Source organism: Sminthopsis crassicaudata, chromosome 3 (genome assembly GCF_048593235.1).
Source record: "Sminthopsis crassicaudata isolate SCR6 chromosome 3, ASM4859323v1, whole genome shotgun sequence".
Lineage (NCBI taxonomy): Eukaryota > Metazoa > Chordata > Mammalia > Dasyuromorphia > Dasyuridae > Sminthopsis > Sminthopsis crassicaudata.
In genome coordinates, this window is record NC_133619.1 from 296247288 (window position 1) to 296274373 (window position 27086).

The window sequence follows — 27086 nt, forward strand, 5'->3', positions numbered from 1 at the left end:
CACTTCCCCCTCTTTGTCCCACCAATCAAGTCAGCACAGAACAGCTGGGGGGGGGTCAATCTTCAAACAAGTTAATAGAGAACTGTGCAATTGGCGATTAGTCTCACGGGCTCCATTATCCAAGTGCATTTGCTCAGTTCTAGCCCTTTACATCTCCGCTTTCTTTTGTTTTAGACCACAGGTGGTCCTGCTATCCCTGACTTTTCAGGGAGGTGAGAACCCCAAAAAGGAGGTGATCATGCCCAGCCCTGACTTCTCAGGAGGGGAGATGAAAGCACTAAAAAGGAGATAATCATGCCCTCCCTGACATCTCAGGAAGGGAGATGAAAAGCACCAAAGGGAAGTGGGGATTGCTAGCAGGATTCTGGGTTGAAGGGCCTTATTAGAGACAAGTATGCACAAACCCATCAGCATAGGAGTTATTACACAAGCATATAGCAATAACGCAGAGGCTATTAGTGATGACTCTACCCACAGTCAGTGCAGGCTCAATGTGGTGTAACAAACATGAATTGTACATACAAGTAGTGATATAACAACCAATATAAATCAACACTGTTTTGTAAAAGATTTCCAGATGTCATAGAAGGAGGGTATGTAAACATCAGTCACACATATGCCTTCTTCAGCAACCAAGAGATAGTCCAAAACCAATCTATTGTCCATTGCTTCACGTGTTAGGGAATCCAATGATCCCCACAAGTTTCTAAAGTCCCGCATCAGTCTTTTTATATGTTAGGGAATCCAATGATCCCTACAGGTTTTGAAATCCTGCAACAGTCTTATGGTGCCTCAGAGAATCCAATGATTCCTGAGGGCTTTCAAGTCCTACAAGTCTTATCATATCTCAGAGAATCCAGTGATTCTTGAGGATTTTCAAGTCCAACAATTTTTGATGTCCATGAGTCAAACTCCATAACTGCCAGGTTCTTTCAGTGGTGGGCACAGACAGCAACAGAACCATCCAATGGCAGCCTGATGATATTTAGAATTAGATTCTTGTGCTTCTTGAAATAAAGGAGTATTGGCCAACATAGTTAGAAGGCTATCTGCCTTTGAATTACCATCAAAAATAGGATCTGGAATTCCACTATGGGAGTGGACATGGAAAATATAAATCTTACCTGAATGCTTTCTCACTCGCTCTTGAAGTTCCTTAAAGAGCTGATATATATTGGAGGCTACAAATTTTATTTGGGCTGTGGCAATTCTTTGTACCACACCTATTGCATAGTCCAAATCAGATATAATATTTATGTTTCCCGGATAATAAGTAAGAGCTAGAATGATTGCATACAATTCATTCTGCTGAATGGACTGAAAAGGAGTTTTGATTACTCTCTTTATAGTTAAGTCAGGAGAGTATACAGCGCAAATATTATGTTTGGATGCATCCTGGGGCAGCTAGGTGGTACACTGGATAGGGCACCAGCCTTGAATTCAGGAGGACCCGAGTTCAAATATGGTCTCAAGACACTTAACAATTCCTAGCTGTGTGACCCTAGGTAAGTCACTTTACCCCAGGCTAAAAAAAAAAAAATAAAAAAATAGGAACTTTAGAAACCTTTTCTTTAAGAATCCATTGCCAATTATTTAATAGTCTGGTTATCTTTAATGGAGACCCGTTTGTAAAATTTGAAGCCATGGCTAGTAAAATTTGCCACTCTGGGATGGTTTCACAGCACGCATTAACTTGTGCATTAGTATAAAAGGTGTATATCTTGTCAGATCTTATCCCAGATAATTGTACTGCTTGCTTAATGGCCTTTAATACAATTCTGGCCACAAGCACTGGGTAAGGAATAAGGCTTTGTTCTGGTTGTGCTGGGAGGTTCACCCACTCAATCACTCTGTCTCCTTGATGAAGGACTGCTGTGGGTGCCTCTTGCGTAGCAAAAACTGATATTTCCAAGGGTTTTTGAGTGACTCTTTCAACCACATTGGATAAAGACAGTTCAACTTGTCTCAAAGCCTCTTGAGCTTCTTTTGTAAGCTGGCGTGGTGAATTTAAAGCACTGTCTCCCCTTAAAATGTCATATAATAGTTGCAATTGACAGGTAGTCAAGTCTAGCACGGGATGCATCCATTAGATATCTCCTATCAATTTCTGGAAGTTATTTAAGGTGTTTGGCTTCTCTGTTCTTAAGGAGAGTTTTTGTACTGTAAGCACCTTAGGATATACTTCATATCCTAAATGTTGAAAAGGAGCATGTCTTTGAATCTTTTCTGAAGCTATGTAAAATTTATAATTCCTTAGTGTTTCTATGGTTTTTTTGTAGACATGCTTCTCACATTTGTTCCTCAGGTTCCTCAGTGTCCTTGGTAAAGTTGATCCTGTATTGTGTCTAATAAGGCCTGAATTTTATTGCTACCTAAGGGCCACTGTTCTATCCACCCTGGTGTATCAGTTTTCCATTGGATAGGAACAGGTGAAATTGGTGGCAAGCCTTCAACAGCAGCCCTGCCTAAAAAACCGAAGTACTCATTTTTAACCCTAATTGTTGTAAAATGTCTCTTCCCCACAGATTGATGGGGATTTTTTCAACTATAAAAGGAGTAAAAACTCCTGTTTCACCTTCAAATATCTATCTTAAAGGGGTAGCACTAACTTCAGCTGCTATTGATCCTCCTACCCCAGATATGTAGGTGTCTGCCTTAGTTTTTGGCTAGTGACTGGGCCAGTTGGCACCTCTAATGACTGTGCGATCTGCACCTGTGTCCACCAGTCCTTCCAATGGTATGCCATTTATATAGATGGTGAGCATAGGTCGGTCAGCTGTCACAGCTGCTGTCCAGTATATTCTTGGGTTTTGCTGCTTGGAGTCAGAACATGGGTGACTGTCACCAGATTGCTTATTAGGGATCTGTATCAATAAACCCGATGCTACTATTTCCCCGGGTTGATAAGTCACACATTGTCTACCTGCATTAGTGACTGGAATATTATCTACACATTCCCCAGTTTCCCACATCAGTGTATGAATGAACACTGTTTTGTAAGTGCTCTCAGGAAGTGAAATGGTCAAGCCTACTGTGCCTGGAGGCAAGGGATCCATAGGCTGGAGAGGAACAGATTTCACCTCTCCAGAGGGTATCTCAGTTGTCCCAGCTGCATACAACTCTATCCTCCCTAATTGTAATCCCTTCCTCCCATCATGTTGCTTCCTGGCTGACTGATTGTGTAATCCCTTTCTCCCATCAGATGGCTTCCTGGCTGATTGGTCATGTCTGGGTATTGGACTTGCAGGCACTCTCTGGGTATGGCATCGGCTGCCATCATGCCCCAAGTGTTTTGTTTTTTTCCCTGGGGCCCTGGAGCTGGGCCCCTCATCCCATTTCCCTGAATCAGTCTACACTCTGATGCCTAATGGAGTCCTCTGTTGCATTTTGGACATGGGGTATTGGGTCTTGTTCTTCCACCCTGTTTTCTTGTTCTGTCTCTGTGCCAACATTGAGCTTTCAGATGGCCTACTTTACCACATTGAAAGCATTGATGAGTCTCTCTGGAAGTCCCTTGCCAAAAGGGACCCTGTCTTCCCATGTTGGGATCTTGGGAAGTCTGCACCCTGGCCTGGCTAAAAAAGGTATTTGTGTCCACTGTGGCACAACGTCTTATGATCTCTTCTAAAGGAGCATCCCTATGTAGTCCTAGTATAATCCTTCTACAAACCTCATTGGCATTTTCTTTAGCAAGTTGCCTTACCAAATTGTCTGTTACTATATTTTCACCATTAGTCTGTATGACAGCTATCTGCATACATGCCACAAAATCAGCAAAGGCTTCATTTGGTCCTTGTACAATTTTTGTGAAGGTCTCACCCTTGTCGTTCTTACAGGGGAGAGAAGCCCATGCTTTGATAGCAGCAGCAGAAATTTGTTCAAATGCTATTATGGAGTAATTAATCTGTACTGAAGCTTCTATATAAGAACCTATACCTGCTAGTTGGTCACAGGTGATTTAAGTGTTAACTCCACTTTGACTATTTTGTTGGGCTATCCCTGAAGGTGGAATTGATGTGGACCTATCAATAATCTGCTCTCTCTGTAGGGTTGAAGCTTCTTCAAGGGAATCAGAGTCATCACACCCTAATTCCTCATTTGAATCCCCTTGCTCTTGGGTGATATCATTATCTTTCTTCTTTTCCTCACACTTCCTCCTCTGTTCAGTTTTAAAACTTTTCCTTCTCCTACAACTTGCTGGATAGTTTAAGTCTAATTGCACTACTTTGTATATATAAAGTACCTCTGCGGAAATTGAACAAGGCTTATTTTTTGTGTAAAATTCTTTCAGTTGAAGTCCCACTAGCTTCCAGTTATCTATATTTAATTTTTCTTCCTCTAAGAACCAAGGCGATGTGCATTTTAATGCTCCCAAGAGTTTATCAATCTGTAGCCAGGTTACAAGTAAACTCTTCTCTTCAATTATCTTAATTATACTCTCTAAAGCACCACTCCTGGGGGGGCTGGAGCTGAGGCTGGAGCTGGGGTTGGAGTAGGGTCGGCTGAGGTTGAGGGAATGTTTATAGCTAACATCTGCCCCATTTCAGCTATGAAATTGCTGGTTTAGCCCTTAGCAAGATAAGTTCCTTATTTGTCTATTAAAATACTCACCTAATCTCCTGGTCACTGGAGGACTTCAGTGAATGTAGGGTGCCTGCCCTTATTGGGCACCAAATGCTGGAACTCTGTCTTCCCAGAAATCAGCCGGAGTCAGGATCACCAAAAGTCTTTATTCTTGGCCTCTTGAGGTCACTGTCAGGGGATTAGATCTAGTAATCTCTACACCACCCTCTTCTCTCAACCGCCACGAAAGAGAGTGCCTCAATTTCCTCCTCTTACTCTCCCCACACACATCACTTCCCCCTCTTTGTCCCACCAATCAAGTCAGCATAGAACAGCTGGGGAGGGTCAACCTTCAATCATGTTAATAGAGAACCGTCCAATTGGCAATTAGTCTCACGTGCTCCATTATCCAAGTGCATTTGCTCAGTTCTAGCCCTTTACAAAAATCAACTAAAAATTACTAGAAACAATTCACAATTTTATCAAAGTTATGGGATACAAAATAAAGCCACATAAATCATCAACATTTTTGTATATTACCAACAAATTCCAGCACTGAGATATAAAAAGAAATTCATTTAAAGTAGCCATCAATAACATACTTTATTACAACACAAACATTCTCAAATATCCACACTTCTACATGTATAAAATAGATATAATATAACTGGGGTGAGTGAGAAGGCACTAGAGCTGGAGGTATCATAAAAAGGCCTCAAGAATAAGGACTACTTTGTTGCATTTATTTTTCTGTACATGTGTTATTTCCCCCAGTTAAATGCAAACTTCTTAAGGGACTGTTGTCTTTTTCACCCTGACCACCTCCTCCAGTCTTTGGCATTCCATCCCCCCTAAACCTGGGTCCTTCCAATAGAATAGGGCCTATACTTGGCAGGCATGTAATAAATTATTATTCAATGGAATTGCAATGAAGTTAATAGGTTGCAATTATTGAATGAGTAGGGATAAAGGGATGTAAATGATTGTTTAGTATTCTCTTAATGAATGGATAAATTGCCAATCAATAACAGGTCAGAAAGTGATAATATAATAGATAATTTCAAATAATGCTATAGCATTGGAAGAATAAGGATGATGGCATGATCTACTTCTCTTAGTAAATTCCACATGTTTATTGTACCTTATATGGACATAATATTCTCTTTCTGTATGCAAAAGAACAACAAATGAGTATATTTTAGAAGGCAATTCTATTGTAAGCAAAGTTCTCAAATGTTTATGAAAAGAAGGTAAAGTATTTATTTGTGACACTGACTCATTTCAAATATTTATTCTTTAGTGCTCCATGTATAAAATGAAAATATGTCTTCTAATGGGCCTACCTACCTCAATTCTATTCCAATCCATTCTTCACATGCCTGCCAAAGCCATCTTCCTGAAAAACACACCCCTGTTTAATATAACCTCTGTATTCTAATAGAAATTATTTTTTTCACATATACAACTAAGGTTGACCCCATCCTCTCTTCACAATCTTCCTATACTCTACTACTTTCCATGCATGGTACAATCTATTAAAACTACTTTTTTTTCCATGCTTTTACTCTACCAGGGATGTGCTGACCTTTCACTTCTCACACTTTGTTATTCAATGATTCTAAAAGAGGAATCTCAAATCTCAGATTTTGCAAGAGGTCTTTCTTGGTTCTCCCTACCTACTAATGTCTTTTTCTCTGATACTGCTTTCCACATACACTATATGTGTGAATATATATGTACACAGAGTATCTCTCTTTCTCTCTCTCTCTCTCTCTCTCTCTCTCTCTCTCTCTCTCTCTCTCTCTCTCTCTCTATCTCTCTATCAACTATCTGTTATAACTAGTCATTTCTAGACATTTCTGAATTTTTGAAGAAGAAATCATTTCATTGATTCCAATCATTCTGCCATCTCTCTTATAAAGGCTTTTAATCAGACACTTCATATTTCAACTCAATTGATATTGTGTGACCAGTCAGCTAAACTTGATTCTTCTGATAGATTTCTTCTGATTCCAGCTCTCTACAAGGTGCCTTCCCAAATCTGCCACTGTTTCATCATTCTCTCCTATGGTTACTCATAGGACCTAATACCCTTTGAATTCTGAGGAAGCCTTTTATCAAAGTAAAGAATCCATAAAAACAGAAATTTCTCTATCTCAGGCACCAGCTTGACTAAGTGGACTTTTTACTCATTTTGTCTCTTGCACTAGCATATAAACTGTATAAGGCCAATAACTTTCTTTGCCTTTCTTTGTATTCTTAATAACTATCATATTGACTAGTACACAGTAAGGGCTTAGTAAATGCTCATGTAGACTGACATGTAATTTATCTTCTCTAGTTAAATTTTTTGTTGTGTGAATGTTTACAAAGTTTAGAAATCTTGGCTTAATTTAAAGCATTGCAAAAGATGGAAAATTCATGAATCACAGAGTTTAAAATATCTACAGTATTGAACAGAGGTTGGCAAACTACAACCTAAGGGCTAAATCTACCCACTGCCTGTTTTCATATGGCAATGATCTAAGAATTTTTTTAAGTTTTTAAATAAAGTAACACTTTATTTTAAAATGTAAAAGACATACACAGTTCATAGTACAAACACAAAGGAAGCTGATCATATATATTTGTCCTGTGGTGATTAGGTGGGAAACCATGGTATGTGTCCTGATTCTCCTTAAATTGATGCCTTCCCAATTCCAATACACTTTGGATGGAAAATGCCATCCACATCCAGAAAGAGAACTATAGAGACTTGAATGCAGATCAAAACATACTATTTTCAGCTTTTTTTCTTTCATTTTGCTTTTTTTCTTTCTCATAGTTTTTCCCTTTTGCTCTAATGTTTCTTTCCCAATATGATTCATATGGAAATATGTTAAAAATGAATGTACTTTATAACCTGTACAACCTATATCACATTGCTTAATAACATGGGAAAGGGTGAAGTAAGGAGGGAGAAAAAAAATTGGAACTCAAAATCTTACAAAATTGAAAATTGAAAAACATCTTTATATGTAGTTGAAAAAATAACATACTTTTAAAATAAAATGTAAAAACCAATGCCTTCCTATATTGAATATCTCTATTTTTTCCTTTATATGTATATGTATGTACAGTTTATATATAATCAATTTTTTTTGTTAGATTGTGAACTCCTTGAAAGTAGGAATTAGATTTTGGTTTTTATGTTTATTTCCAATGTTTAGTTCTCTATCTAGTACAAAGAAACGTATAATAAATGTTTATTGACTGACTGACATGGATAAATGTCCCAACTCTTGCCAATATAAAATGTACATGGCAGAGATAGATAATTTACCACTTGTAAATTGACAGTGAATAATTTTTTAATCTTCACATAATTTATTTTTTAATTAATTAATTGTTTAATTATTTTTAGTCATTCATTTTACTAAATTTCAAGTTTCACATTCTTGGTCTCCCTCTCAACTCTCCAATTACTTGAGAAAGTAAGCAATATATCAATTATGTATGTGAAGACATACAAAATATTTCCATATTAGTCATGTTACAAAAAAGAAAAAAAAAAGATAATGTAAAATCTGTGCTTCAATCTGCATTTGAGTTCAGCAGTTCTCTCTCTGGAAAAGGATAGCTTTTTTCATCATGGGTCCTTTGGAATTGTCTTGGATTCATCAGAGAAGCTAAGTTTTTCATAGATGATCACTATTACAATATTTATGCAACTACGTACAATGTTCTTCTAGTTCTCCTCATTTCACTTTGTACCAGTTCACATAAGTCTTCCTAGATTTTTCTGAAAGCATACCACTCATCGCTTTTTATAATGCAATAAAATGCCATCATGATCATATACCACTAGTTCAGTCATTTCCTAATTGATGGTCATCTCATGTTATGTCATGACATAAAGTGCTGCTATACGTATATATATGTGTGTGTGTGTGTGTGTGTGTGTGTGTGTGTGTGTATATATATATATATATATATACACACATATATATGTATTTACATATAGGTCCTTTTTCTTTGTTCTTTATTTTCCATGGGGTACAGGTCAAGTGGTGGTATCACTGGAACAAAAAGTGTACACAGATTTATAGCTCTTTGAGCAAAGTTCCAAATTGTTCTCCTGAATATTGAACCAGTTTACAATTTGCATTAATGTCCATGCTTTCCACATTCTCATTAGCATTTCTCATTTTTCTTTCTGTCATGTCATCCAATCTGATAGATATAAAATAGCAAGATTATTTTAATTTATAGTTTCTAACCAATAAAGATTTGAAGCATTTTTTCATATGATAATACAAAGCTTTAATTTTTTCTTCTTGAAACTACATGTTCATGCCCTTTAACAATTTATTAGGTAAATAATGACTCATTCTTGTAAATTTAATTCTGTGCATTGTATATTTGAGAAATGAGACATTATGAGAGACATTTGTTACATTTTTTCCATTTTCCTGTATTATGGTTAGATAAAAATGCATTTGATATTTTTGTGTTTCCACATTAAGTTGTAAAGCTTTTGTGCTGTAATACATAGTCATTTTTTGAGAAGGTATCATATACAGCTGAGTAAAGAGTATACTACCCCTTCTCCCATTTAGTTTTTTTTTTTTCCAGAATTCTATCATATCTAACTTTTTGATGATGCTTTTTATCTCTGTAACTTAAGATATTCAAAGGAAATCTGAAGTATATAGATATTTGGATAATTGTTTGGGAAATGCCTTTCTGGAGCAGCTAGGTGGCGCAGTGGATAGAGCGCCAGCCTTGAATTCAGGAGGACCTGAGTTCAAATATGGTCTCAGACACTTAACACTTCCTAGCTGTGTGATCCTGGGCAAGTCACTTAACCCCAGCCTCAGGAAAAAAAAAAAAAAAAAAAAAAAAGATTAGAAGGGAAATGCCTTTCTATAAATGGAATGCTAAGGGAAATCAAAATTACCACACTTCTCTTCTCTCTTTTCATATTGTCTATTCTTCAGCCCTGAATATAATATGTTCATCATCATCATCAAAATATGTCATCATCATCAATAACAACAACATCTTTATCATTACTTATCAAATAACTTTTCAGTGTCAATTACTGTATAAGCATAGAGAAATTAACATTATCCATATGTTGGAAAACTTTGTACATACTTCCTTTTATGGAGAACCAGAGATTTGGTGAGACTGAGAGTATCCATTGAATGGCTGAAATTATTGCTGCAGGGTCTTGGTCAAAAGAATTTTTAGCTACTACATTCCTTTATTTTCCTAAATCTTCAAATGTCAGTCTCTAAATTCAGTTCATCCAGTGAAGTAGAACCTTCTAAAATATTAAGTGTCAGAGGATGGATATACACTGCTAATCTCTTCATTATCAACTGATAAAATAACAGGATCGTGGATAAAGTCATATTTATCATATATATTTGTGCATATGCCATTTCCCTACAGCAAAATGAAAGCTACTTCAGGGAAGGGACTATGGTTTTTATACCCCCAGGACCTAGCATAGAGATTGCATATAGTAGACATTTATTAGATGACTATTAAATTGAATTAAATAAATTCACTGTAATGGAATTGGTGAATTAGTAAAGTCAAAGGAAAATTAAAATTTTTCCTCATCAGCAGGAACCATTCCTTTTTTTGGCCTTTCTTAGTATCTTAACACTTAGAATAATGCCTACCACATAGTAGATAAATAATAAATACTAATTGGCTGCATAATTTTAATGTCCCCTTCTTACTCTCTAGATAAGTATAAACAATAGAAAACTAGGCAGTAGATATTGCTGAAATGCTATTTCATAGTAAACAAAAAGGTGAAAATATGTCTGGAATGGGAAGGGGGCTTAGTAAGGTACTTTAAAAATTGTTTGAATCTCTTTAGTGCTTCTGGGAATTTTGTGAGGTGGTATTCCAGGTGTCTATATTAAACATGAAAGGATCATAGCAGAAAATGCACTTTTAGAGATGGATATTTGATATGGTAAAAAATGAATGTCAAGATATCAGTATAGTTCAGGGAATCCAAATTATTGTGGGTCTTGATGTGTGTGATTGCTACTTAATAGGATTTGCAAATGACATATTTATTAGCCACAGATAATTCACAAAAGATGGAGAGATTCAGATAAGCATCCCCAAATGCTCATGCTTATCAGAAGCTGTTTTGAACATGCTAAAGACTCTCTCCTCTATTAGAAGCAGATGTATTTAGCATAGTGCATGTTTTCTTGCCTAAGAAATATTTAAAGACTTCCCTTTCTACCCTTCTCCCTGAACCTTGATTAACCAGCAAAATTCAAACTACGGAGTATACCAGTCATGATTACCAAGCATTCCTTTGGGAAAGGAAAATGTGGGAAGGCATGAAAACAAGTTAAGATCAAAGAATGTTGCAAAGTAGAGAGAATGGTGGACTGGGAATTAGTAGGCCAGTCAATACATAAAAACACTTATTAAGTGTTTATTATATATCAGGCACTATGAGAAAGGATGATGAGAAAACTTGGATTACTTCTTCCTTTCAACAAAAATGTATTAAACATAGTGTATTGTACCTTGTGTTATGTATTGGAAGGGATACAAAGCTTAGATGAGACATGATCTCTGCCCTTGGGGAAGGTTATAATCTAGTAGAGAGAAAGGACATATCACCAGAATGCAGAGTATTATAAATGCTATTCCTGTCACTAACTGGTTCTATAAGACCCACAAAGCCATGATTTTTGACTAGGTTTTACTATTAACTTGCTGCCCAAACTTGGGAATGTTATTTTCTCTGGACCTCAATTTCTTCTGAGATAAAGAAAATGTCTTATTTAGATGATCTCAAAACTCCCTTTTAGCTCTAAGATTCTAGATTTCTAAAGAAAAGTATACTATATTTTCTATATTCCTTATAGTATTTTGTGAAAAATGGGATTAAGAATAAGATGTTAGCTAGCATTTTGGAGATAATGATTTACTCTTGATTGCATAAGCTAGAGTAGAGCTGAGGTACTAATATTTCAAAACAATGTACAGCTCCAAAACATGCCCACAGTCCTTGCCTTAAAAAAAAAAAAAAAAAAAAAAAAAAAAAAAAAACAGACAGAAGCTATCCTTTATGTCTCAGGATTCAAAGATTGATGTATACAGATATTCATACATATGTGCTGACAATCCTGTGTTTCCTTCCAAAATAGACTTACCATGCACAATCAGGGCATTGATAGTGATAGTGCCAGCTTGGCACAGATCAAAAAGAAATTATAGACATAAAGCTGGAAGAAATGTCAGGGTTATTTTGAACAATGCTTTTATCTTGCATAAGAAGAAACTATGGCCCAATATATAATTTGTTCATCAGTGGCTTTAATAATAAATTATTTACAAATATAGGAATAGGTACAAACAAAAGACAAATATGAGAATGTGCCTGTGGCATATGGGTGAGATTCTCAGTCAGCATAGGGAAAAACAGAGAAGGGGAGGAGGAATCCTTATTCTGAATGACTTAGCAGCTGGAAATTCACCAGCTGCATTTTGAAAGCCTTGGTTAGAATTGCTGGGCTGCTGCTAAAACATTGATAAGCAATGTGGTTTGATCGTGCCATCCCTTGGCTGTAGATAGAAGTATGGGAACACCCACAGTCGAAGAAAAGGAGGAAGAGAAAAAGCAGAGATGGTGAGGTATAGAAAGCCTTACTGAAGGGCTTGGCAAGTAACATTGTTATTTCACTGCTTCTTATTACCTTTCTTGTTCTTCCAACATCACAATACTCACTTCCTCAATTCATTTAATAAATATTTACTTCCTTTCTACACTGTGGAAGGCAGTATAATGGAAACTGCAAGGGAAACAGAAGAAAAAAAAAATTGTTCTCAGAGAATCTATAATCTACTAGGACAAAGGTCGTGTCAAGAAAATTAGTAAAACATGGTAAAATGTGATAGATTCCATATATAGTCCAAAGAGAGAAATTAATGCACTGGTGATGAGGAAAGCTTTATTAAGGAAATGCCATTTTATATGAGTCTTAAATAAAGAATACATTTCCAACAAATAAGGTTCATTAAAAGTAAAGACAATGTTGAAGGAAAATTCCTTTTATTGTCCCACAAGAAATTGTGGCATCTATCTGGATTTAAACAAGAAACCTAGATCCTCTGCTCACAATTTACACTGGTCCAGATTCATCTCTCTGTTCTGGACTATTGCAATAACTTCCTGATTGGTCTCCCTATATTCAGTCTGTTCCCTCTACAATAAATTTTTCACACAGCTCTCAAAGCAATAATCCTAAATGCAGTTTTCCTTAGTCCTCTCTCCTTAAAGGATACCTGTGGTTTACTATTAACTCTAGAATAAAATTCACATTCCTCTCAGCCTTTTCTTCAATTTATAAACTCCCTCATAATCTGGTTCTGGCCTATCTCTCCAAAATTATCACAAATTACTCTCCTTCATGTACTCTGTTTTCCATCCCCATGAATGCCTTTGCCCAGGCCCTCTATCATTCCTGGAAGAAACTGCCTTCTTACATCTGTCTCAAGGAATCCCTGGCCCCTCAGTTCAGCTCCCAGCTCATACAGAAAACCTTTAGCAATAACAACAACAATAACTATCATTTAAGTTTGCAAATTACTTAACATGTATTCTCATTTAATTCTCATTACAAACTTGTGAGGTAGATAATATCATTATCTCCACTTTATAATTGAAAAAAATAAAAGGACACAGAGATTAAGTGACTTGCCTAGGATGACATAGTGTCTAGGGCTGTTTTTGAACTCCAGGCCCAGAACTTCATTCACAAAGCTAGCTAACTTCAGCTAATATCCTTAGTTGAAAACATCTTCCTCTGAGGCATTATTTTGTATTTGCTGCTAACCTGGCCTAATTGCTATTCTTTTTATGTGGCACTCCATTTTGAATCTCAAAGTCTTTGTACAGGGCAGCTCCCTTACCTAAAATGAACTCCCTTTTCATCTCCATCTCTAAGATATCTTTGTTTCCTCCAAAGCTCAACTCAACACTATCTCCTCTATGAGGGTTCACTTAACAACACTAATTCCTATATACTTCCTAATGCCTCTCCCAATCAAATTACCTTATGTTTATTTTCTGTATATTTTTAAATAATTATATGTCAAAATGCTACCTTCTCCACAGAAAGTAAGCTTCTTGAGGCCAAGGAGTTGTGCATTTTCTTTTTTCTTTTATTTTAATTATTGAGAAAAATGTCTATAGTAGACCCTTGTGTATTGATTAATATTCTATTTTTAAAATTCCATATGCATGCTGCTTTGTTCTTCTCCACTAACCTTTCTCCCACAACAGAATGTAAAAAAGTCATTGTTTATTGTCTTTAATTCCTGGATCCTGACATCCATTAGGGACTTAATTAGTGCTTGTTCATTGTTAGAAAGAGCATGGGAGAGACCATTGGAAAAGTGAAAGGATATATCTGCTTGAGATAACCAAGTGTAGACATTCAGGAGGCAATTGTTAATGTGCTACTTGAAATTCAGAATGATTAGCTAGTATAGTACCTGGCACATTGTAAGTAAGTGTCTAAAACTGTTTGTTGAATTAAATTAAGTAAAAAAAAAAATCAGATAAAATTGAATTGGAAATATTTCAATATTCCAATATTCCATTTTCTGAATGGAGCTGAAAATTGAATTCTTGGGAGTATAAGATGAACAGGGGAAGAAGAGAAGTTGCTGATGAAACAGAACAAGAAAAGTTAAGGAATTTACTGTTGTATGGGGTACTTCCTCTTGGAATTATTGTTGAGGATAAATATCAATGAATCAGCTCGACAAATATTCATCAACAGAGGTCTTTCCTCCTTTCTCAGTCCTGTGACTTCCAGAATGAATCTGTTTTTTTGACAAATTTGATTTAAGCCTCTATGGGGTCTTTTGCAGTATGAAAATGACCTATTATGCAACGTTTTGAAATAAAGATTATCCGCTATTTGAAATATATCACCAAAAGCACAAATAGTATTTTATGGGTTTTATTTTTCCCTACACTGTTGTAAGCCTTCCTGCTTAACTATCACTGGCAATATCATAATTACAAATTAACTACTAATTTGCTTCAACTCATTTGGAATGGAATGCATTCTTTTATACAGTTCCTGACAAACAGAATCAAGGAGACAATTTTCAGTTGCTACAGGGTAGGATTTTTCTTGATTCAAAATTATCCTATTCCTTTAAAGGTGGATCCTTCAATCTCAACTCCATAAACAGCATGCCTGGCATAGAGATTGGAATGCAAGAAATATAATTTTTCCCTCTCTTACTCTCAAGAAGAATTGAAAAATAAGTATAGAGATTCTTCTTGGAAGGATGGTAATAACCTGACAAGTACAAAAGTAATGAGAAGGACATAAGATTGCACAAGACTTCCAATTAGCCCTTTGATATTTTTGTAGTGGGAAGAGGAAATCCTCTATTTCTTCTTTCTTTTCTTACAGCCCAGCCAGAGGCCATATCATGGTAACTATTTCTTGTGTATGTGATCACTCCCTTTCAGTTGCCTTCTTCCCTGGCAAGTTCATATTTTCTTCCTCTCTGATGGGCAAAGCAGCATGTAACCACTCTCTTTCTTTTTTCTCTTTTAGGAAAACTAGAAGGCCCCAAGTGTCCAAAAGCAACTAGGACAGGTATTGATTTTTAGTCTAAGTACATCCTCTGCACAAATATCTTGTGTACATAAAAGGGTTATTAAGAATCTCATACTCAGTTTTTAGAATTCATTTGTGAAAGACTTATAAATGTGTAGCCAAGGTGTCACATGGGTGACATTCAAAAAAATGAATGAAGTTGTCACTGCCCCACTCCCTTTCTGTATGTTTTGGGAAGTAGCCCTTCTTAATTTGAATAATCCTCTCTGGTTTCTCAAGGTCAAGAACAGAACCTCAAGAAAAAGAGAATAAGAATCTTTCCAAACTAATCTAATAGGAAATTCTGATGGGAACAGGAATTACATGATCCCTGACCTTATAAAAAAAAAGCAAATAATAAAAAGCTACCAACTTATAAGTAGTTGGAGAGGTTTTCTATAGCTTCCCTCTAACAACTAAGCCTCGGACAATGAGAACCAGTATGTAAAAGAAGATTTTAGGAGGATTCTGAAAAGATGGTGGAATAAATTGGTAAATTTAAAGCTCTCCAAATTTCCCCTATAATTAAAACAAATTTGTGCTCCAGGGGAACATAGACTAGTGAAAAATCAAGAAGATTAGGAGCAGAATAGGAATCCTCCAGATACAACCTTACAATATCTGAAGATAGACTCCAGAATTAGCCTGTGTGAAGGTGAAGGGCAAACACCTCTGGGCTAGCTCCACAGAAACACCAAGTGGGGCACCCTGGGGCTAACTGGATGTGGCTGGAGCCTCAGCAGGAACCACACAAATTTTTACCTCCTGGATTATTTGTGGAGTCAGGGGAAGAGTGGAAAGACTGAGTTTACCTTGGCTGATTAAGAATGCTAGCCCCAGGTGCTATAAGCTTGGCCCTGGACAAGAAGGAACCAGCAAAACTCTTGAGTGCAGAGGCAGATGGGAAGGAACACTGCTGGCTTCAGGCACTTGCTAGACAGTGGAACTCTTTGCTTGGGGTTCAACGCTGAAGTAAAGCTAGAGGCAACATCTCCTCATCCCATAATTAGAGGTGCATACACTAATACCTCTTATTTAAAAAAAATGAACCAGCAAAAATGAAAGAATCCTAACATAACATAACATAAAAACTTTCTATGGAAACAGGAAAGATCTGGGTTCATTTTCAAAGGAGTATAATGAAGTAAAACACAAAATAAAACAAAGAGTAAGTAATAGCAAAACAAGTTAAGGAATATAATTAAAGCAAAGAATCAGCAGGAATAGGAAAATATGTGTGTGTTTATGTGTCTATGTGTGTGAATGTATGTGTATTTATTTATCTACATATGTATATATAAACTCTATTCTTAACTGTAGACTGTTTGGAAGGAGGGATGAAAGGAGGAAAAATAATAAAGTAAAAACAGTGCATAGTAGAGAAGAAAAGAACAATTATAAGAAAATAAAGAAAAGAGGGGCACTCATGGAATATAATTTCATATATATATATATATACACATATATACTTTCTTGAACTGGTAATTTATTGTTTTGAATCTTCCTTGATGTTCTGCTGGTCACAAGACAATGTTCTCTTTTGTTTGTTTTATTTTGTTTGGTATTCCTTTCCTGTTATTTTCTTTTTTCTTTTAATTAGCATAAATTCTAAATAAATAAATAGAGGGGGAAAAAGAAGACTTTAAAAGAAAAGAAAAACGTAAGTGCATAATGATAGAAGCATTTTGTCCAGAGCTCTAAACAAACTTTTTTTTTTAAACCTTATGGACTGTTTGCTAGAAAGCTAGTATATTGGAAAAGGGAATAGGTACCTTCTACTGAAGATGAAGGAGAATAGTAGAACAATAAAACAATGAAAGACAAATAAACTTGAAGTGAACAGAAGGCAGCTGTTAGAATCTTAGGCAGGCTGAATTAAGTAGATTGTGGAAAACAACAAAGTAGGTCTGTGAATAAATAAATACCATATCCTGCTAGCTGAGAAGATGAATAAAAGTAGGGCATAACAGTGCTTATTGAGAGAAGTTGAACACAGTCAGATTTCTGGAGACAACTCTGCATAGACAAAGACACTATAGAGTTATGCATCAATGCAGAGCACCAAATCTTGGCCACATTTTTGTTGAAATTTATCAAGATGACATTATTAGCCACTAAGACTGCATAGGTTTGAATTACTCACTAATGGATTCCTTTCCTTGTTATAACTTAAGGTATAAGTCATATCCACTTTCATCCCAACTGTTCATAATTTGAATCTTATGAGCTTATATGCTTATAATGGGAATTAATAACTACTAGGAGAATAGGAAGGATACAGAAGGTCCTAAAATATCTGGGCAGCATCACTGAAGAACTACAGTATCTCCTAAATTATATTCAGAATCTTTGTATCTAGAGAGAAGACTGTGAAGGCTATATAAGGGTTATATTTTTTATTTACCTGAAAATTCCTCTAAAATCAATAGGCTTATAGTGTTTGTAAATACCCAATATCATATCTTAAACTTCTTCCCTTTCTTTTTTATTTCCCTATCTCCAAAATAATATATATATGTATATGTATATATATGCATATATATATGTAAATATAATCATTTATATTATATATATATATATATATATATATATTTCTTAATGGGGATCTATTATACTGAATCAAATTATAAGATCCTTAAAAAACTTTTTAACTGTTAAGTAGGAAAAGGAGTTAATTATATCCTGAAATCATTTCCTAGAGAAGTGCTACTAATATCTAATATCCCACATGAATTATATGGAAATAAATGTGTCTACCTTCCCACCCCTTCCAAAGCCCAAATGAATTGTAACACAAGGATTTTCTTGCTCTGCCTATTTAGTCACATAAAATTGCTGTCCTGTGTTTTCTTGGAACTGAACTGATAGAATGATCAAGTGATCAGGATGGATTTAGCAATACCTGAACACAATTACAGTATGTGACCAGAAAATTCCAGGTATATATCCAGCTCACTGGGAACACTATTAGTCCTTGCCAAAAAGCAAAACTTAGATTCATCACAAATCTAATGTGCACATACAACAGTAAAGCAGAGGGAAATAACTTGCATGACTCACTTTATGAGTACCTACCCCAGCTTGCCTGTAGCTAACACTATCAAGCTCTTCCTTATGTTACCATTTAAATTCATCCAAATAAATTAATTGATGGAAAGATATTGGAGATTATGTTATTACTTCCTCTGGCTCTAGTAGTGTTGCCATCTGACTTTCAGGCAGAAAGATGAAATCTAAATTAAACACAAATAATTGTTCACAATTAGGAAATGAAATGCCTGGAGGACCCCAAGGTAATTGAAATGGCTGCTCTACTATGGTGCCTTCTAATTCATCAACAATTTAGGATCTCTTGCCTTCACTTGGCTTCTGTCCCATAATGACAGGAACAAGAGTACTGAGTCTGAATACACTATTAGAAGCAAAAAATCATGGTGGAAGAATGTGTAGCAATAGAAATAATGTGGCATAATAGAGAGAACAATGGACCCAGAAGTCAAGAGGACTAGGTTGGGATTCTGACTGTTAATTACTGCTTGTATGACCTTTAATGAGACACTGAAGCCTTATGATCTTCAGTACTTCTATCTATGTAATAAGTAGGCTGAAGATGATTATTCAAGCTCAAGCTCTGACAGTCTGTTTTTTTTACTATTGAGGGGATATGGTGAGAAAAAAAAATGAATCAGTTAGACTGTGTATGCTTCTTTTAGTGGCTTATAAAAAGTCATATGATAGTCTAATATGGTGTTTATTATTATGCATATATTTGGAAAAAATCTTTTCATGTATTAACATTTTATTTGTAAGAATATTGAGATATCTATCTCTAGGGTTTTCTAGTAGGCCAAATGTCAAAGGAGACATTAGCTTAACTTGTCTCCAAAAGGACTTTTTTTCTTTTAGTAACCTCTTTGCTAGATAGTTTAACTTTCCTCATACACATATACACACACATACACATACACAGAGCAAGTGACATATATATATATATACATACATATATTGACATATATATACATATATATGTGCATATATGTATATATGTTGCTCTTAATAATGAATAAAGGGGAATTCATCAGGGGACAAGGATCAGCATGGAAGAAAAAATTACCTTCCCCCCAAAAATGACCTTATAAAGATTAAAAACTAAGAAGGATCATAGAAGAATAAGCTTAGCCCCAGAAAAAACTTTAGAAGTCATTTAGTCCAACTCCTTGCCTCAAAGATGAAAATACTGAAGCTGCATAAAGATTGACTCACATCAAATGTATAGATGTTCCAGAACTGATGTTTGAATCCTAGTCTATTGATTTCAAATCTAAAACCCTTTACAGCAGATTTGTTGGGACCCTTAATGTTCATTTAGTATTTCTAATAGATGGCAACAATGATTAGAAAATGACTGGAAAGGGATCACTGTGTCTAAAAGGAAATAAAAAAAATAAGATCTTTCCTTAGCACAAATCTCACTAACCGTGATGGGCACAGTTGGAATCTCCTCTTTTCCTGATTAGCAGCAATCTAATAAAGGACACTGAAAGCCTGCCAGGTCTATATATGTCATGCAGAGAAACAGAAGGGTTCATTGTATGATGTTTTCCAGTTACTGTATTCACTATGTCAAGAACATATTTAAAAAGTGATTATTTGAGATAGTTTTGCTAGTTTCATTTTTAAGAGAAAAAACTTTTCAGAAACTATAAAACTTTTATTTTGTAAGGATAAAAGGTGGCACAGGGTTGATAGAACATTTTTCTTTACCTTTGGCTAGGACAAATGACAGACAGAAGGGTAAAAGAAAGAAAATGCCAAAAATATATATAATTATAAATTGAAATGACATGGTTGTCCAGAGAACCCCTCCTGTTTCACAAAGGCAGGGAAATATTTTTTTTTCCCTTTCCACTTTTGTGATGCTGTATCTGGTTACAGAGTTTAGAAAGGAGAAAAATCTGCAAAAGAATTAGTATGGAATCTGTAGATTTTGAAAAAACGAATGGAACAAAAAGACCTGTTAGGAATTGAGTTTAAATTCTGCAAGGTGGTGATATTGCCTCCTCTGCTTTTCTCACTCATGAGCTTGATGAGAAAGTTTAGACGGTGGAATGGAGGTTATCTTCTGGAAAAGCAATTGTCTTAGGCAGAAGGAATACTCTGTAGAGGACACTGGGAGGAAAGTGAATAGGTAGTTAATTTGTGGTCTTGGATAAAGGATAAAGGGAAAGAAAGTGGTTTGGGAAGAACAAAGGAAATATATAAGGGAATAGAAACAACTTTTTCCTAAGAATCACTTTGATATAGCCTATGAAGAGAAAGGTAGTTATGCATAAGTAATTAGTCTAAATTGTTGTTGTTATTGTTGTTGCTGTTTTGGCTATTGTTAAGAATTACTGTTCCCTAAAAGTTGAAATATAGAAATAGGCCATGGAATCAGAGATAATTTTTAGAATAAAGATGAAGTAGAGATAAAGATAGAAATTCTAATAATTTAAATGTTTGGCAAAGGCTTTTTCAGATTTTAACTGGCTAAATCTTTTATTTTTCTTTTTTTTTTCTATTGACTTCCTTTTAAAAAGTGAAATTATTATGTTGTGATCTACACTTGTAGAGGGCCTGAACTCTGAAGAAGTATACTTGAAGCAAGGTATTAACCCAGTGGAATTGATGAGATGATGGTTCTCTAGCATATATATCCTTAGTACTTAACATGATAATGATGGGGGTATTTAAAGGCTGAAAAGGACTGGAAATGAGAAATTCAATCTTTGACCTTCCTCCTAGTGGTTCCTTGCCTTCATCACTTCTCCACTAAAACCAAGGCCTCGGGCTGATGAGGAGAACTTCCAGAAACCTAGCCCAAACATTGCACATACTTAGTTTCCACAGTCCTCTCTCAGTATGCAGATGGATTTCTCCATCACAAAATCATTGGAACTGGCCTCAGTCATCACATTTGAAAAGAGCCATGTCCATCAGAATTGATTATCACATAATCTTGTTGCTCGTTTGATGTTCTCTTGGTTCCACTCGTTTCTTATAATAAGTTCATGTAAGTCTCTTCAGGCCTCTCTGAAATCATTTCTTATACAATAATATCATTATACTACAACATTCATATACCATAACTTATTCAGCCATTCTCCAACTGATAAGCATCCATTTAGTTTCTAGTTCCTTGACACTACAAAAAAAGCTGCTACAAACATTTTTGTACATGGAGGTCTTTTTCCTTTTCTATGATCTCTTTGAGGAAAAGGCTCAGTAGAGACAGTGCTGGATTAAAGGGTATGCACAGTAGATACTCCTTTGGACATAATTCCAAATGACTCTGCAAAATGGTTGGAGCAGTTCACAACTCTAACAACAATGTATTGGTATCCCAGTTTTGCTACATCTCCTCCAAAATTTATCATTTTTTCCTATCATCTTAGAATTGGCTAAATCTTTATATGAAACAGCCAAGAATTCAGAAAATTGAATAGGAAGAATGTTCTCTGGCACTTTCTCTGTTTCCTTACCTTGCTTGTCTATATGGAAGAATGAATAGAGATTTAGGGCTTAAAAACTGGTGATCCTGTACTACCAGTCAAGATTGTTTGGTAATTATTGGACATATAAACATTACCTAATTTATAGTCTAGCTTTTAAAGAATAAAAATGGAATGCATATGGAACAATCAGTATAAGCTCATTGAAATATGTGATAGATGAAAGGCTATGAAGAGACAATTTTCAGATGAAGAAATTAAAATAATTTCTAATCATATGAGAAGATTCTCTAAATCACTATTGATCAGAGAAATGCAAATTAAGATAACTCTGAGATACCACTACACACCTCTCAAATTGGCTAAGATGACAGGAAAAGACAAGGACGAATGTTGGAGGAGATGTGGGAAAACTGGGACACTAACATATTGTTATTGGAATTGTGAATGGATCAAGCCATTCTGGAGACCAATTTGAAACTATGTTCAAAAAATTATCCAACTGTGCATTCCCTTTGACCCAGCAGTGTTTATATTGGGCTTATACCCAAAGAGATCTTAAAGGAGGGAAAGGCATCCACATCTGCAAGAATGTTTGTGGCAGCCCTCTTTGTAGTGGCAAGAAACTGGAAATTTAGTGGATGCCCCTCAATTGGAGAATGGCTGAATAAGTTATGGTATATGAATGATAATGGAATATTATTGTTCTGTAAGAAATGACACACAGGATGATTTCAGAGAAACCTGGAAAGAATTTCATGAACTGATGCTAAGTGAATGAGCAGAACCCGATCATTGTACATGGCAACATTAATATTATGTGATGCTCAATTCTGATGATTATGACTCTTTCCAACAATTAGATGATTGATGCCAGTTCCAGTGATCTTGTGATGAAGAGTGGCATCTACACCCAGAGAGAGAACTGTGGGAACTGAGTGAGGATCACACATAACATTCTCACTCTTTTTGTTGCTGTTTGCTTTATTTTATTTTATTTTTTATTCACTTACTTTTTTTTTTTATCTGATTTTTCTTGGGCAGCAAGAAAATTGTATAAATATATTTATACATATCAGATTTAACATTTATTTTAACATGTTTAACATATATTGGATTGCTTACTATCTAGAGGAGAGGTGGGAGGAAGGAGGACAAAATCTTAAACACAAGGCTATGCAAGGGTCAATGTTGTCAAATTGTCCATGCATATGGTTTGAAAATAAAAGGCTTTATTTAAAAAAAAAAAAAAAAAAAAAAAAATACATGTAAGTTTATGTAGTCTTTTGATTCTTCTTTCTAATCAAGGACTTAGGAGCCTCTGTCACATGTTTCTTTCTTTTTTTAATAAAAGCTTTTTATTTCCAAAACATATGCATGGAGAATTTGACAAATACATACATAAAGATCTAGAGTCAGTATAGGCAGGGTCAAAGATGAGACAAGAGCAGCAAGAAGAAAGGAAAAGACAGTCAAAATATTTTGCATTTGGTGTTTTGTATACAACTGCTGCTTAATAAATACAATTGAATTGGAAATTGGATTAAAGAACAAAATAATAACAAATTTGGAGGACCTTAAATCTAGAATTTGTGTACAACTCTTTCTAAAGGTTCTATATGATTTTCCAGGAGCACCAACTGAAATGAAGTATGTAAAACTTGAAAGAGGGAGAGAGAATTAGAAGTTTCTGACACATAATTGCTGGCAAGGAGTTTACTTTCCTTACTTATTTAAGAAAAAAAAAATCTCCTTGGACATAAATTAGTTTTTATTTAGCAAATACAAGCGCTCAATGCATACCCAAAGAATTTTAATTCTTTGTTACTGTTAGTTCTTTCTAGGGGGAAAATGTTTTAAAAATCATTATAATAATAACATTTTGGAGTTTTGTAAAAAAAAAAAATCATCATTGGATAGATGCCTTTCTCTGCATGATACTGTCCTTTAAAAGCTTACAAACTAAAATAAATGAATGATTGAATGGACAGCTAAATAAATAAGTAAATAAATTATGTAAACTCATAATTATGTTGTACAGTAGATATTAAAAACAACATTAATAATTAATTAGCAATAACAATAATAGCATTTATATAGAGGCTGAAATAAGCCAGACACTGGACTAAATATTTTACCTATATTCTCTTATTTGATTTTTACAATAGCCCTGGGAGTTGTGTTCTTCTTGTGCTCATTGAAGTTTAGGAAACTGAGACAGAGGATGAGTGACTTGCCTAAGGTAACACAGCTAGTGTGTAAGGAGGATTTGAAATCAAATATTCCTGACTCCAGGCCCAGGATTCTATCTACTATGCCACTTAGATAATAATAATAATAATAATAATAATAATAATAATAATAACAGTAACACAAACATATATATATATGTGTGTGTCTGTGTGTGTGTGTGTATATATATGTATATATGTGTATATATATATATATATATATATATATATATATATATATATATATATATAATTACATGTACCTTTAAGGGTTGTTGTAAAAAGAAACTCACATTGTATATGTAAAGTATTTTGTAGACTTTACAAGATTTATATAAATGTTAGCTAGTTTAAACCACAATTAGCATAGATTGGATATCAGCAAACACAAATTTATAAAGAAAAAACAAATAAATTCAATAAATATTGTACTTTTTCTTACAGACTTACTCATATTCCTTCTGAAAAATCAATTTCTAAATTATCCAGGAAGTTGGTTGCCGTTAGAGTTAAGGTTGGAAGGATCTCCATAAGACTGAACTTAATATAAGCTTTATTTCATTAATCATTATCAGAACAATTTTGAAATATAGTTGAGCAGAAAGGTTTGTATGAAATCAGATTTTTCAAATGTATTTTATTCTGAAGTTAAGAAATAAAATTAATATTTCTGTAACAGATTTTTTAAAGATATGCAAGAAACTAAGCATCTATTGCTATTCCTTTTAAATATATAACAAATTTTCATGTAATTTTCTCCTTTTTTCTTCCCTTTCCTGCCTTAGGGATTGACCACTAGTGCACAAAAATATTTGTGTATGTTTTTTATATATACATATATGTAAACACATGCTTCCTGTTACCAGTTCTTTCTCTGATTTGCAATCTTTTCTACATCTTTATATTTCTAAATCTAGCAAGTTTTGCAAGACTCCAGTTGGAAAAGGTTTTAGTATTTTTGTTTCTTTTTAGCAGTAGTGAGTTATCCTCCTTCTACAAGTTTTCTATAGTAATTGATTTCTTTATTATGGTAGATGAGAAGCATGAGATGGAAACCACAATACACTCCCTCTTATGTTACTAGAGTAACACTTCAGGCAACATTATATTGGGTTACAATCACAGAGACATAAAAATTCAATGTTTACATCTCATTTGATGACCTTTGAGTTGCATACTTTCTCAGGGACCATCCATTCAGATTTTCATTAACAATTCTGTATACATATCACATAGAAATGGCTCGTAATCTAAAACTTTACATATGTTTGTATTTTTTGTTATCTCATCTAAGAAATAGTTAAAATATTATGAATGACTCATTTGTCCCAAAAAAAGGTGATTTTTTTTTTCAGATTATGTAAGATGATTTTCAGGTTTCTGAGAAGTTGGAAATCAAAATAATCATCATCTTGATTATATCTTGATTTAATTGTTCATCAAATATTTGAGTGATCCAAATAGAAAAATGATTTCACCTTTTAGATGTTCCGTCATGTTAGCTGTATAACCTTATGTCTCTCAGCTATAATAATCCATCTATTAACATGTCAATAGCCATAATAATATTGGAAAAGCTGGTAGTATCCTTCCTTTGACCACTAATCAGCTCCAATAAAAGAACCTCTTAGAGTCACACAACTTTTTAATTCATGAGTTAACTTCTAACCTTGGACATGTACATATTGGTATTGATATTCATTAACCTAAATCTGAAAAGCATTTATTTGGCACAATTGAATAGAGTGTCAGGCCTGGAGTTAGGAGTTTTCATTCTACTGAGTTCAAATCTAATTTCAGATACTTATTGTCTGTTTAACTCTAGGGAAATCCCTTAATCCTCAAAATAAGCCAGAGAAAGAAATGGTAAACCATTCCAATATCTTTGGTAAGAAAACCCAAAAAGAGCTCACAAAGAGTTGAAAACAACGGAAAAACAATTAAACAAGAAAAATAAGGGAAAAAAAATACAGAATAGGCATTCCCAAACCCCTTATCAAGCTTGCCTAGACAGAGCATCTTATTGCCATGGATAATTAATTTCTGGGAAATATATTGAAGAGGCCAATGGAAAAGCTACTCCCCTCTTTAAAGTCCACTTACTCAATGCATTTTCTTGAATAGCAGTCAAAAAGAAGATGCTTCATCATCTCAAAAGCATGAGTGCTGAATTGCATATGAATAATAAAAAGAAGCTAGGTATTACATTAAGCTCAAAATATTCAAGACTCCATAGCACCAAGGCCTTCACATGAGATTGGCCAGAATTATGTAGAGAATTTCTGGGAATTCTATTCTCATCCCCCATTATTCTGTATTGTATAGGAATAAATACACACAGAAGTGATACATGTACATGTACAAAAAACATCTTTGATCTGTTATTAAATGTTATATCTTTCAAAGAATGCACTATAGAACTAATTCTATTTTGAAAAATGGAACAAAGGTCAAATGGTTAATACAAATATAAGCAGCAAGTCAGTGTAAGTCTAACATTTATTTTTTGAGCACTTGCACATCCACCTATGGGAGCATTTATAATCTATTCAACTGAATGATATATATTTTTTTCTCCAGAAAATAGAGAATGATTATAACAAGGTTTTTTTCAGTGGTAAGTTTATATCTCAGAAAGAAAGAAAGAAGGGTATTTGAAGGGCATTTTCCTCTTCTGCAAATGTTGAGGTATTTTTGAATTATCTAAAGAAGCAAACGAACCTGCCCTAAGCATAAATCTTAGTGCTGAGAAAAAAGGAAAATCTTTTTTTTTTTTTTTTCAATTCCTACAATGGACAGGAATTTTTAATGGAACTGAGAGAAACAAAATATAACAAATAACAGTAAGAAGAAAAGGCTAATTTAGGAATGCCAGTAACATTATTTTGGAAATGGGTGCTTGGAAGCAGAAAAGCAGGATACAGAATGAATGATCTTGTAATGGACCCATCTGTCTGTTTTGCAAAATGACCCTATATTCTGGCACAATTTTTGTAAGAAGTTGAAATTTGGAACTGCTTATGTTTTGACATTCTTTGCTCTTGTTTCACTTAACCAATCTTGACAGATTCAGCTTTCAAATCATTTTTTAAAATCAAACCTCAAATTCTATTAAGAGAAATATTTTGTCCTTACCCATGTGCCTC

The 27086-nt window shown here is 34.6% G+C and overlaps 1 pseudogene; it reads right to left on the reverse strand.

Moving 5' to 3' along the window:
- The window catches only part of LOC141562039 (large ribosomal subunit protein eL43-like), a 106883-nt pseudogene extending 81446 nt beyond the window's left edge, over nt 1–25437 (reverse strand).
- Between the last annotated feature and the right edge of the window lie 1649 nt (nt 25438–27086).